This window comes from Marmota flaviventris, chromosome 10 (genome assembly GCF_047511675.1).
Source record: "Marmota flaviventris isolate mMarFla1 chromosome 10, mMarFla1.hap1, whole genome shotgun sequence".
Lineage (NCBI taxonomy): Eukaryota > Metazoa > Chordata > Mammalia > Rodentia > Sciuridae > Marmota > Marmota flaviventris.
The window spans coordinates 106,888,976-106,904,297 of NC_092507.1; positions in this window are offsets into that span (position 1 = coordinate 106,888,976).

The following is a 15,322-nucleotide window of genomic DNA, read 5'->3' on the forward strand; positions in this document are numbered from 1 at the left end:
CATGTGAAATTCTGATCCTTTTTGTTTCTTGCTTACCTTATTGCAATGACTAGAATTTCCAGTACAATATTGAATAGACATGCTGAGAGTGAGAGAATAGACCTCCTTGCCTTGTCCGGATCTCAGGAGAAAAAGGGTGAATCTACTCACTGTTAAGTATAGTGATAGCTGTAGAACTTTTATAGATGCCCTTTGTTAGGTTGAGGAGGTTCACTTTTTGCCCAGTTGGCTGAGAGTCAATCAGGAATGGCTGTTGAATTTAGTCAAATACTTTTCCAACAATTATTGGGATGACCCATGGTTTTTCTTTATTGATTTGGTAAGTTATCAAATCAATCATTCTTTGAGAGTTAAATCAACTTTAGAGTTCTCAGATAAACTCTGTTTGGTCATGATGTATTATCCTTTTTACAAATTCTGTGATCCCATTTACCAAAGTTTCTCAACTTTGTTCATGAAGGGTACTGGCCTGTCACGCTTTGTGTAGCCATCCATGTTGTGTTTTGTGTAGACGTCCCCATCGCCACCTGATACCATTTTCTTTTTTTTTTTAATTGATTTTATTTTTAAAAATACACAACAGTGGAATGCATTACAATTCTTATTACACATATATACCACAATATTTCCTATCTCTGGTTGTATATAAAGTAGGTTGACACCCAATTTGTGTCTTCATACGTGTACTTTGGATAATGATGTCCATCACATTCCACCATCCTTGCTAATCCCCTGCCTCCAGCCTTTCCTTCCCTCCCCCTTCCCTATCTAGAATTCATCTATTCCTCCCATGTTCCCCCTCTCTACCTCACTATGAATCAACCTCCTTATATCAGAAAAAACATTCAGCGTTTGTTTTTTGGGGGGATTGGCTAACTTCACTTAGCATTATCTTCTCCAACGCCATCCATTTACCTGCAAATGCCATGATTTTATTCTCTTTTATTGCCGAGTGAAATTCCATTGGGTATATATGCCGCCATTTTCTATCTGTCAGAGGATTTCCTTGAACATTCTTCATGTCTGTTATTATCGATTCCTTGAGTTTTGTTTGTTTGGAAATGATTTATTTTGCTGTAATTTTTTAAAGATATAATTTCTGGGGACGCCAGTGAAAGTCTCAGGTGAGCAGTTGTAGTTGTGGTTTTCTTTCAGTCCCTTAAAGCTGTTGCTCCACTACCTTGTTTGCATTTGCTTCATACAAACAATTGCTGTCATCCTTATATTTGTTCCACTCTATGTAACTTTTCTGACTATTTTTAAGATTTTTGTTTTTTAATTTGTGGTTTTAAGCAATTTGTTTGTGACTTGCCTTGCTTTAGATGTTCAATTTTCTTCATGCTTGTTGTGCTTGGGAATTGTGAACGCCTCGGGGATGTGGGTTCATGGTTTTCATCAGATGTGTTCAGGTTTGGTCATTATTACTCAAATATCTTCCCTGCCCCAATTAACCACTTCCTCCAGCCACACCCCACCTGCCTCTAGTCAACATTCAGTTAATCCCATCAGGGATTAATTCACTGATTGGGTTAAGACTCTCACAATCCGATCATTTCTCCTCTGAACCTTCTTGCATTGTCTCCTACGTGAGCTTTTGGGGTACACCTTACATCCAAACCATAATACAGCTTCTCCTTCTCTTTCTCCTCTTTCTGTCCTCCTCATTATCATCATTACTGAGAAAAGAGGAGAGGGGAAATTCTTTCAATACTTAACTTTCATGCCAGAGTCTATTATTAAGAATGAAAAATTAACATAATCCTCTGTCTTAGCCCATTCCTGTTGCTATAACAAAATACCACAAACTGTCCAATTTACACATAATAGAGATTTAATTCTCATAGATCTGGAGACTGGGTCATCCAAGATCAAGTGGCCAGCAGGTTCAGTGTCTGCTGAGGGCTCACTCTCTCCCTCCAAGATGGCTCCTCTGATAGCTGACATGGCAGAAAGGAAAAAGGGTCTAGGGGTTCCTTCAAGCTTCCTTGATAAGTTCTCTAATCTGGGATCTCAGATGACATCATCATTTCATAAAAACCCCACCTCTTCATACTGTCACACTGATCATTAAGTTTGCACTTACTCAAATACAAATTAGTGGGCTTGTTGGGAGGTCATATGGAACTAGCAATTGTGCACTAGACCTTTCTCCCTCTCCTCTCTCTGCTCCATAGTAACTAAAGATCCTCCCTCCTTCCTTCACTTCCTTCCCTTCCTTCCTTCCTTCCTTCCTTCCTTTCTTCCTTCCTTCCTTCCTCCTTCTCAAACCCCACAATAATGTGCACACCTTCATTGTGTCTTTCTTTATTTTGCCCTATCCTTGTAAATATCACTCAAGTGACAATTCTATTGAGAAAAACAATCTAAGCCTCCAAGTCCTTCACTCTATATGCTTTTAGAAGCCCTCATCTTTTTTTTTCTCTTCCAATTAGCCACATGTATCAAAAGGATTTGCATTTAAACACAAGATGAAAGTCAAAAGGAAGATTGCTAACTCCACTTGCCTTTCCTCAGTCCTTTTACCCTTTGGTTTCTAAGTAGCAGGCAACTCTCTTAACCACGCCATACCTCCTTTGTTTTCCATCAGTGCATCATGGTGGATCACCATCCTGTTACTTGGCTACCTGGGAGAGTACATTCTCTGCTGTTTGGTAGGAACCTTGCCCGAGTGTGTCTCCTTGATTTTCTATGATTTTTGTCACTGTATAGTGATGATTTCTATTAAGAGTTGACTTTATGTGATCAAAAACTCTATCAATGTCTATGCCCAGGAGTGTTGCACGTGTCTCATTTGTACTGAGGTATTCTACTCTTCAATACCATACTTTGCTTTCCAGCCTAAGGGATGCCATTGTTTGTCAACTCCCTCTGTTATGAGTTTTCTTATACATCTTTTGGTCTTCTCTCTCAGTCTCTGCATAGAAATAGTTGGCAAGTACTGTTTATTCGAAGAAAGAATATAATGAGTTATCAAGTCAGTCTTCCTTTAATCTGTTATTTTCTCTTCTTTGTTTTTCTCTTGCAAAACCACAATCATCTCCTAACTAGTCTGCTGCCTCTCATCTCATTTCCTCAAACAAATGCATGAACTGCTGTCTGGAGGAGACTTCAGCCTCAGATTATTCAGCATTGTAAACAACTCCAGAATCTCAAATAACAAAGACATATTTCTTATATAAGCAAAAAAAAAAAAAGAAATTTCCCTGTTTCCCCGCTCTTAAGGACTCTGTGGGTTTGACTCCGTTAGTGTACTTTTCAGTTTCTAAAACTATTTTTTCCTTTATTTCATTTTGGGTAGTTTCTATTGTTATGTCTTTGAGTTCGTTAATCATTTTTCTTCAACGGTGAATCTTTTGTTAATATCATCTAGTGTATTTTTATCTTGGTCATGATAGTTTTCATCTCTAGAAGTCTGACTTGGTTTTTTCCTATACTTTCTGGCCTTGAGTTTTTCAGCATACGGAATGGAATTATAATAACTTTTAACATCTTTTGTTAATTCTAATTTTCCCTCAGTTCTGGGTCAGTTTCAATTCTTATTCTCATCATTATGAATCATATTTTCCTGAATTTTTAAAATGCCTGATAATATTAGATTGGATGCCAGTCCTCCTTGTGAATTTTACCTCATTGGGGTCAGTATTTTTTTTTTTATGTAAGTCTTGTTGACCATTGTTCTGCAATGTAGTGAAGGTATTTGGAAAAAGTTTGATTCTTTCATTGCTTAATGTGCAGTGTCTTAAAAATGGTTGTTTCCAGGTCTTATGTTAAGATTTTATTTTGTTTTTAAGGATCAGAGCAGCAACTAGCCCAAGAATAATTATTCTCCATTATTGAGGCAAAAAGTTACCTGGTGTCCTGTGAGTCACATGATTTTCCAGTCTAGTTGGAGGAAGCTGGACCTATTACTGCTCTGTGGGAGCAGTGGGTGATATTCCCTCTCTTCTGATCTTTTCAATTGTGTTTTGTTCAGTCTCACATAATTTCCTTAAAATACCTGTCCTCTGGCATTGATAACTTTGCTCGGTCCTTGAGGGTGACCCTGCAAGGTTGTCTCTCTGGATGGTTCTCCTCTTCGATGCTCTGGTCAGTGAACTTCAGCCTCTTTGTGTCCTTAGACTCTTCTCTCCACTTCCTCCACACAGGGACCCCACCTTGCTCACACTCCTTTTGCCCCTACCAGAAGCTCTTCAGGCACTCTGCAGGGCCACTTGTATTTAAATCACTTTGTACCTCTCAAGGATCACGTTCTTTCATTGCATAATGTGCAGTGTCTTAAAAATGGTTGTTTCCAGTATTTTATTATTTTGTTACTTATTTCTTATTTTCTGATGGTTTCAGATGGAGGGTAAATTTGTCTCTTTTATTGCATTTTGGCTAGAAATAGAAATACTAGAAAACAGAAATTTTGTTGCTTTGTCTTTTCTGACTATCATAACAATTCCATAGACAAGGTGGCATATAAACAACAGAACTTTATTTTTCACAGTTCTGGAATTCCAAGATTAAAAGTGCCAGTAGATTTAGTGTTTGTTGAGGGCCCACTTCCTATTTCATAGATTGTGCCTTCTGCTGTAACCTCACATGGTGGAGGGGTTGAGGGGCCTTTCTGGGATCCCTTTCATAAGGGCACTAATCCCATTCACGAAGCCTCCACCTTCGTGGCCTAATCATCTCCCCAAACCCCACCTCTTAATACCATCAAATTGGAGGTTGGGATTTCAGCATATGCATTTAGGGTTGTATGGATATAAATATCCAGTTTGTAACATTGAGCTATGGATTATACAAGAAAAAATAGGCAACAGCTTTTTATGAGCTGATGTCAGTCATTTTTGCATTCTTATCTGAGTAGTTTAGCTTTTATAATTTTTTATCTATTTCTAGCTAACTAGAAATTATTCAAATAATTATAAATTATAGATATGTCAGTGAGATTGTGTTAAGATGCAAGCAACCACGCCACAGTGCAAGTTAGCTTAGCTTGTGTAACTGGAGGTGGGAGGGCTGTTGGCTGGCATGATTCATCTTCTCAACAAGTTTCCTGCCTTCTCTTTTCTTAAACTCTCGTCATATTATTGACTGTGCTTGGTTGCTGAAAGATAGCTGCAGACAATTCATGGGCTCTATACTTTCTCTTTTGCTTCCAAAAAGAGAGCGTGGAGATTTTTCCCCCCCCAGAAACCAGCAACAACTATCTTCTCCAATCTCATAAAATAAAATCATCTTGTGTCCACCTCTGAAAAATAAAGTCCAAGCAATACGCTCATATGGAATCATTCAGATTCTGAGGAGAGTCAACTCCCCAGAAAGTCCTTGTGTACCCAAAAATATTAGGACCAAAGAATACTCAGGTCACTGTCAAATGGATGAAACTGGATAACACTGTGAGAAGCAAACAAGCCAGACTCAGAAAGTCAAAGGCCAAATGTTTTCTTTCATATGTAGAAGCTAGGGAGCGAGAGAAAAAAGGAAATAAAAGAGGGGATCTCACAAAAATAAAAGGAGACTAATAGAATACAAGAAGGGAGTCAAGAAGGAGAAAAGAAGGGAGGTTCTGAGGAATGAAGTCTACCAAATTATCCTATTGTCCATGTACAAATATACCACAATGAATCACACACATACACATACATATAACTATCATGCACTAATTTAAAAATAGTAATAATATTAACTGAGGGGAAATCAGTAGAGTAGAGCAAGCCAAACAGGGGGAAGGTGGAGGGGAGGGAAAAGGAAGGTACTGGGGAATGAGACTGAGCAAATTGTTATGTGCATGTACAAATATAGCTTAATGTACTTAACTATTAAGTACAATTATAATGCACCAATAAAAAATTTAAAAAGAAAAGTCAGAGCAATGTGTGGAAGCCATGACAGTGTCCTCTTGGACAGGCATTGTGCTACTTGTAAACACTTTGGGGGGCAAGGAGCACAACACAGCAGTGATCTCTTCATTCCTAATAAATGGAAAGCCAGATTTATTATAATTGTGATGGTTCTTTTAGACTCTGACTTTGGATATTTTAGAGACATCTGGATGTGTAAATTGGGATTTGTGTCAGATAAGTTAAACTAACAGGGTTATAAAGATTATCTCCAGATGAATCTGCAAAACAAATAGCATTAGAATGCTTCCACTTAACTTGTGTCTCTGAATCTCAGCACCAACATTCCTTGTGGTTCTTGTCTGTGTACAGGAGTGTTTTACAGGCACAAAGGAGACAACGTAATGACAAAGAGTAAAGGTAACTGAAAGCTCTGCAGTCATTAAAACCACCGTGACAGTTGAGTGCAAGTCTCAGTCTGAGTGAAAGCCTGAGTTAGGAGCTGGCTCCTCTGCCCTGCAAAGGGCCAAGGGGTTAATAATTGAAAGCTGTCATCAGTTTTATTTTTTTTTAAGTGGCAGGACATTTAAGTTCATAGTTTAGGTATTTATTAAAAAATAAAGTAAAAAAAAATAGACCTCAGTGCTATTACCATCATGAACACTTGGAATATAGTCCCAAGTACCTGGCTGACAAGTGCTGGCAGAGATCATTTGCAGGGCTTGCCATGTGCCAAGTGCTGTGCTGAACACTCCACATGCAACAAATGAATATATATCCTCACAGATGCCCCGTGAGGTGTCACTGCCATTATCTAATTTATAGAGAAAGAAACTGAGATGATGCAAAAAACACAGAATTCCCTTGCCCAATGTTGCACATAGTCAGGAGTAAAGCTGGGATCTCCGCAGCTGCGATTCTGGCTGCAAATTATGTATAATTAACCATGTATCTCATACCTCTGTTAAGTGCTGAGGGAAAAAAAAATCTTATATAAACAATGACTTGTGGCTTCACAGATATAAATAAATCAATGCAAATGTCAGAATTTTAGCACAGGTGTCTAGATTTCACACCAAGCGCTAGTCTCCGGAAATATTATTGCAAATGCAATCATTTCTTCTGAGGCTAGATCAGTGGTTCTGAATCAGAGGTAATTTTGCCCCTCAGAAGACACTGAGCAATGTCTGGAAATATTTTTGGTGATCAGAACCCAGGGGGAGTTGTTTGGGGTGTTACTGGTCCCTAATGGATAGAGGCCAGAGGTGTACTGAACGTTTTACAGTGTACAAAATGTCCCATGGAAAGGAATTGTCCAACACCAAAATGTCACTGGTGCTGAGGTTGAAAGATTCTGGGCTGAACTAAGTTAGAACTCATATGTGTTCACTGAGATTCCCTCTCTGTGGACGTTACCCAGGGCCTTGGTAAATCCTTGTGACCTGAGTAGCAGTAATCCTGACCCTGAAGAATATGTGGCACATTTCATTCCTTGTTTGGCGCACGAGCTTGTGTCCCAAGCTCCAGCTGTGGGGCTTGTTGCTCTTTATGGCTCCGTCTCCTGGCCTCATGAGCTATGGGATAAGTTTAGACTGGGAAGAGCACTCTATCCTTAACTGTTCCAAGGCAAGTTATTCAAAGCATGCCTGGTTCTTTATCTGCCCTCAGTTATGCTTTCATACAGTTCATTGGTTCTATTTCTGCCTCTCTTATTTGCTAGATGCTTGTAATCGCAGCCACCCATTATCGAAATTCCCTGATTATTATCCGCAGCACACAAACCTACTTGGTGGAGTTGAGAGGCTCATGCTTCTGGGAGACTCTGTCCTCTGGGCAGGTTTCTCAAGTGCTTAGGAATGCATGGACACATGACCAAAGCAAGGCAGGGGGTGGGTCCTGCTGGTGTTGGTGCAGCAGCCCCCTGACACCTGTGGACTGTGGCAAGCAGGAGCGACAGCCTCTACACCATCATCTCAGCAATGCTCCAGGAATAGCCACTGTGTCTTGCAACGTGTGGTCTGGGCTCATAACATCCAGAAACAACCCTTTCCCCCCTCCTTCTGAGGGCACTGGAACTGCTAATCCTTTCTCTGACTCATAACTGAAGATAGCTTCCAAAGGGGTGAGGCTCCAGAGCCTGAGGGAGGGGCCCCAAATCCTGTTCCACCTGTTTCCTGCTCCAACTAATTCCTACACAGATAATCTTTTTATCATTCCCTCCAGTTCCATACACAAGACTTCTCAAACACAGAAAAGTTAAATGATTTTCCCTAAGGTGACACAACTAACACTGTAGATGGTCCGTGTCTACATATTTTTGAATTCCTTATCCTTTGCAAGGTTATTTCCAAGAAGTTTCTTGACCTTACTAAGTACTAGGGAAGACTAGTCAAATTCTCTAAATGTCTAAGTAACAAGGATATGTCCCCAATAGCAAACCAAAATGGAGTTTCTAGCCATGAAAACGAAAATATCTGGAATCAAAAGCTGATTAGACACTGCAGAACAACAGACAAGTAACCCAAAAGAAATAGCAATTTAAAACTTTCTAAAATATAATACAGACAAAAAAAAGATGATGAGATGAATTGAGAGCTCTAATGAGACAATATCAAGGAGCCTCTGAAAGGGGAGAGAAAGAGGAAGAAAAAAATTCTGAAGAAATAAACAATGAAACGATTTCCAAATTTGATGAAAACTATAAACACACACATCTAAGAAGTTCAACAAACCCCACCAGAGAAAGGTTAAAAAGGAAACATGAAAGACAAATAGTCAAGTATCTGGAAAAGATGGTAAAAATACATATTAAAACCAGCCAGAGAAGACACTTAAGTACAAAGGAAAAATATATATAAGAATATTTCTTGCTAGAAACTGTAAGATTTAAAAAAAAAAACTGAAGAAAAATGATAAAAGAAAAAATCCCTGTTATCCTAGAATTTCTTGCTAAGAAAAAAATATCTGTCAGAAGGGAAATGGACTAAAAAGGAGTAGGAAGACATTGTGAAGTTGAAATGTTCAGTATCTTGATTTTGTTAGTGGAAATACACATATGCACAGACAATCATACTTTGTTTACTATAATTTAGGTTAATTTTGCATCAGTAATTCTAAAATTAATTCTAAAATTCTAAAATTCATTCTAAAATTGCATCAGTAATTCTAAAAATTATCAATAAAAAGGAAAAATTAAAACTTTTTCAGATAAATAAAAGCTGACAAATTCATGATCCATAACCTATGCCATAAGATATGTTAAATGAAATTTTCCAGCCAGAAGGGAAATGATATCAGAAGGAAATTTGAAATTCAACAAAGGTGTTGATAGCTTCAGAAGAATATGGTATGTATGACTGTTTAGAGAAAAATACATATAAATGTATTGTGATGTATGTAGCATAAATAAAAATAAATTGCAATGATAATAGTAGAACAGAGGACAGACCAGAGAGAGGGAGTTTGCTGTCATAGGGTTCTTACATAAAATGGGAAATAACCATATGTAAAAATGCAATTATCATTATGCATTGTTTAGTGACTAGTTTATGTTCTGAGAAATGCGTCCTTAGGAGATTTTATCCTTGTGTTGAACATCATGGAGTACACTTATGCAAACCTGGATGGTGTATGTCAGTCACTTGACATGGCCTCTTGGTACAGTCAAGACACACAGTCAACACTAGGTGTGTGAGGCTGCTGCTAGTGTAACAGCATGCTGTGTTACTGTGAACTGTTTGTACATAAGCAGAAGAAATATACTCTAGTATAACAATGAAAAGCCTACTGTAGTAAATACCTACACCAGTAGCACAGTCACTTATTATCATTGACTATTAGGTACTGTACATGTTTGTGTGTGCTATACTTTTATACTACTCACAGGCAGTGCAATAAATTTGATTATACCAGCAACCCCACTAGCACACTAAGTTGCTTGGGCCTTGCTAAGTTGCTGAGGCTAACCTTGAAATTGTGACCTCCTGCCTGAGCCTCCAGTGTCACCGAGATTATAGATATGCACTGAACTGACCCTTGAAGATGGAATTGAGACTGGAAGAGAAGAAAGAAGTGGCCAGGCCAGGTAAGGAAAGCAAAAATAAGGGACAGCCTGGCTGGAGTGGGAGCTGTGGGCAGCAGCGTGGACAATAATGATGGGAACATATATTGGACCCAGACAGAGGGGAGCGTTGAATGACAGATGTAATGGTTAGCTGTTGTTTTTCTTTCCTTTCTCACTCTTTCTTCTCATAATAGCCTTCCACCTCTAGCCATGTTGCTCCAGAGGACTCTGCCCACCACAGAGCATACACCACCCTCTGTCCATAGTGACAGGTCCATCCACAGCCTAGGATGGCCCAAGCAGAGCCCTCCCTTTCAGGCTTTCAACTAGATACGGTATGACAGAGGAAGGTTCCCCCTTTTCTAATTATTAAACTTGAAGGATGGACAGTTCAGAGCTGTCTCTAGCCCACTTCATGGAGAGGTGACAGAATTCACACATACTAGATGCAGAGATAAGAGAAGGAAAAGAGAGTCTTTGGTTTTCATTGTCTTCAGATCAGCAACACCTGTCTTTCCCCAGGCTGAACGTGTGAGTAAACAAATTACGGTTTTTCGTTTTTTTGCTTAAGCTTCATCAATCTTCTTCTGCCCCTTTCCACCAAAGATTTGTGAATGGTCCACTATACTCGGGATTTTAACATGTACTCATTATCCCTGAAAGCCTGACTGTGTGTTAAAGAGCAGAAGGGAAGCAACCCCAGCCTTTTGCATGACGTTTGCAAGTCTTTAGTTCCAGACTTTCACCTAGATGTAGGGGACACTCTTAATGATGGGGTGATGCCCTTGGTCCTTGAAACAGGAGGGATCTTTGAAGTCATCTGGGCCCAGAGTTTGTTGTGGTTTGCAAACTGAATTCCTGGAGTTGTTGGCTTCCACAGGAGTGCTAAGGGGCCTCCAGGGAACTCCTGACGCCCCTGCTGTAGTGAAGGCATCTCTACTGTGGGTCACAGGGCACTGGAATCCTCTGGGCAGAGAGTGGTTACAGCCTTGTGCCTATTTATGCTGTTGTCTGACATTTCATGCACCCTACAAGGAAACTGTTTCCTTATAAAATAAAACCCCAGAAACCATTGTGGAACCAGCAGAGAAAAATGCTAGAAGGAGAGTCCTCCCCAAAGAAGAGGGGCTTCTGAACAAGAAATTCAGAGTTCCCTGAGTTTCTTCTCTCACTTGGGATTTTCAGCCCCAGGGTACATCAGCTTCCACTTAAAACTCAGGCTCAATAGTGGGCAGAACTGTTTCCCTTGGTTCTTCATAGCACAGCTGAGACAACCTGACATTTTCAAAAAGAATTTAACTAAATACTAGGGAAGAACAAAAAGGAAATAATAGCAGACGGTACAAATAGTGAGTTTCCAGGGTACTGGTTTCTGATCCTCAGGTAACCATACATCTGGTGGCCTTAAGGATGGTGAGATAATTTGGATTATTGTTCGGCAAATATCCATTCCCCACCCCTTCCCACTCACTGCGTGTGGATTGTACATTCTCGTCCCGTTGGTGTGGAGCCAGGCCCTGTGATTTTCTTCGTCTAATGGAATGTTAATGGACATGATATGAACAGAGGCCTTGAATGCATTTATGGGGCTTGACTTCTGTATTCCAGTGATGTGCCGTGAGAAGAACGTGCCTCGGGTACCACTTCCCTTTCCACCTGGACGCCACAGATGGAAACCCAACCTAAAACCAAGATGGCCACTAGCTGGCCCACAGCCTGCAACTCAGCCTCCCCGGCAGCCAGCCCATCCTAGAGTAGCTCAACTACAGAAAACCTGCAGGCCACAAGCACGGCATGAGCACGTGGTAACCCCTGGGTGCTGGGACAACTGGTTCCTCATAGCTGACTAGTACACATGACACTGTTATTGGTCCTGTCTGAAATCCCTTCCTTGTCCTACCCATCTTCCTGCCTGTTGCTCAGGTACTACATCAGAACAACTTGACTTTGTTTCTGCTGGCCAGAGAGCTGAGTGAAGCAGAGGACCGGCCTCCAGCCCCCTGCTGAAGGAGAAAATCCTACTTAGAAACAAAACATTAACCAACCAACCCTGCTTCATCACTCCATCCTAGAGTGGAAAGCAACCTTGCTATAATAGTTTAATAGGATGGTATATGGTATATGGTATATGGTATATGGTATGGTATGGTATGGCATCATTCACTATAGATCTGAACCAGATAATAATGAACACAGTGAAGAACAAAACCCGATTTACCTCCATCTGCCTGTGCTGTTCCAGCAGCTCAGGGCTTATCCTTTCCTGCTCTGCAGAATTAGCTCCACTTTCTCACTGGCCTTCCCTAACCGGACCAAGCTCCCCACCAGCCACTCCCCTAACTGTTTATTTCCTCACAGAACTTAGAGGTATGATTTGACACTTACTCTTAGGAATACTTGTTCAATGTCCATGTGTCCCATCGATGGTGGGCTTCATGTGGGTAAGGAAAACACTTCAGGTTGATTGTGCTCTGCGCTGTGTGCTCAGTGTCAAGCACTGTGCCTGGCACACAGAGCTCTTAATGGGTATCTATTGAATCAGATAGAGTTGTATCTCTCACCCAGCTTCAGAGCTGCCCTTTCCCTAAATAATCATGTGGTTTTTCTGGGTTTTTCTTCCTTTTTGTAGCACTTTTTAATCCCATAAGTCACAAACTAATAAGGTCCTGGACACAATTGTGAAGTCCCTTTTGGGGACTTCAAGGTCACAAATGTATGAATAGAAATGGAGTCTTCTCTAAATAAAGATCTTACTGTCTACACCTTGGATGTGAGGGCACATCTCCCTTAATTAACAAAGGGGGAGACTGAGGCACATTGTCACCCAAGTTTACTCAGCTGGCGGTTGGCAAGTGTTAGAGCTGTTGACAGGAAATTAGTTCTGCCCTCTTCTGTTGTCACTGTGGGCACAAATTGTTTTCCTCCTCTAACGATGACTTTGGCACCAAATGCCATCGATCTGCAACTCCCATTCCTTGTTAAGCAACCTTGGCTTTGGAGGGTCTGTGAGTGAATGGGGACAGCTTGGGAGCCTTCCACTGGCCAGGTGTTTGGTAGCAGCTGCCACTTCCCTTCCTTTGTTTTTGCTACCATCACTGGTTTTAACCCTCATCTAGAAGGCCACTTTGCCTGGGACAGGGAGATAATTTAGTCTTGCGTCTGTTTGGCAGTTCCCTGATTACCAGCTGAGCCTGATTACACAGTCTGCCTGTCCCAGGACAGATGTGGGCTGCTGCGCCGGAGGAGAAGACTGCTCCAAGTGTGCGACGGCGTGTTGGAGTCTATGTCCAGCACCTCTCTGTGGCTGACCCAGATGCAATTCCAGTGGGGAACCAGCTCCCAGCCCCATGGCTGGCTTCAAAGCTCCTCGAGCACCCTTTTATTCTCCAGCAGGGGGTCCTAGTGCACAGACCAGGCTCTGTCTCTTTCCAGACCTTAGATCTGCCCCTTGCATAGGTAATCCTTAGATTTCTTGGGGGTTTTACCCCTTTTCTCTAGAAAGACAGCTTCCATTCATAAATTTAACAAGTTTAGCCAAAACACTTGGCAAAAACTTACTGAAGGTTTCTGTGTCAGAAATTTTGAAGGTGAATTGAGTAAGACAAAGTTCTGACCCCAGGAGCTCTCAGATTAGGTAGAGAGAGACGTGTAGTATGTACAGAGTTAGGAGTTCTAACAGTGAAAACTCAGAAAAGAGACCAGTTTTCTCAGAGAAGGGGAGGAGGGGAGCAGTTCTGGAAGGCATCACAGAAGAGGTGCCATCTTGTTTGAGACTTAAAGAGAATAACTGGGATTTACTGTTACATGTAACTGAGAAACACACCGTGGAAGTCCAAGGTGGGTAGGGTAAGGGAGTCCATGGTGGATTGGAGAATTGAGAGTAATCAGATATGCCTGAAAGACAACATGAAGGCCTCGGGGAAGGGGAAGAGTGGAAGATGAGGCTCCAGAGTTGGGTGGAGATCAGAGGGTAAAGGATGTTATATGAGAAGCAAATCCAAGTGAGGTTTTCCTTCCTCTCTGTAGCACTTTTTATCCCATAACTCACAAACTCATAAGGTCCTGACCACAATTGCAAAGTAGAGTTACAAACTAGGTACAAATAGCAGCTCCTGTTTGATCATGGATCAGGTCATGGAGTTTCCATGGAAAAAAATCCCATTTTTATGTGCTAGATTAAATATTTTTTTCTTATAAGATAAGACATATATCATAAGTAAGCCCCAGGAGATTACTTTTAAAAGATCCTTTTGTAAGATGATTGTAAGATGATCTCACCCATTGAGTGATTGCCCTGTGCCAGACACTGAGGAAGCACTTGATGTACATTTGCCTCACTTAGCCCCTAGAACAATACTGGAGGCAGATATTACTTTTATTATTTACATTTGGTAATTGAAGAAAGTATCTAAAGTCCTGGGCATTTGGTGTGTGGTTTATTTGAAACCAATCAGTCTGATTCCAGGGACTGTGAAGTAACCTCTATGCAATTTGGAAGACAGAATTCTAAATTAAGGAATGCCAATTTCTTTGCAGGTACTGAGGAACCACGGAAGATTCTGAGCAGAGGGGAGATGTGATCTGTTGATGGACAATTTCTTTCTTTCTTTTTTTTTTTGAGCAAATAAGGGAAATAGAAGAAATACTTGCAGAAATTTCAGGGGCAGCACTTGGAACAATGTCAGACATGGAGCACTGGGAAATGAGACCCAGGGAGGCCAGGATGGCAGGTTGCATCTCCCAAAGAAAAGCTTCATGCTAACTGTACATTGAAGCAGGCACGCTGCATAGAGTGATAGGCCCTGAGGACAGAGTCCTGACTGTGTATATCAACAAACAGCCTTCTGTGGGTCGCCACGTCACAGGCCCTGGCTGCGTACTGGCTTTTGCAGTCTTCTCTGTTATTTACCCTCAGCAGAAACACATGCAACTATGAAGCAGAGATTCTAACTTAAATTCCCTTTGTCACCATGTCACTGAAGCCAGCATTCTAAAGACAATCTCATGATGGTAGGTGAAAAATGCCTTTATAGTTTTTTGGTCCAGTCACTTAAAAGGATGGATGTGCATGTTTCTCAACAAGGACAGGTAAAACTTCATGTGTTTCAGAATTCCTGCCACTCAAGATGTGGCACTGGAGGCCCTGAAGGCATTGAGCTCGGATTCCCCATCTCAAGGCTTTCCAGTCTGTATTTTCTTTGTTCTTTCCTGACTACCTTTCAAAACGAACCTCAGATTTTCATTCCTGCTCTTCCTGGGGTCTGCAAATCCTCTGTAATGAATAGCCATCTGCAGATTCATTTTTATGCGGCTTCCCCTCCCCCTTCAGATTGGTAATAAAAATATGAAACAGGACTAAACCCAGTACTGACCCCTGCTGCACCCTGCTAGACAGCCCCCCTTGGGATAGGCTGCCTTTTATCACAGG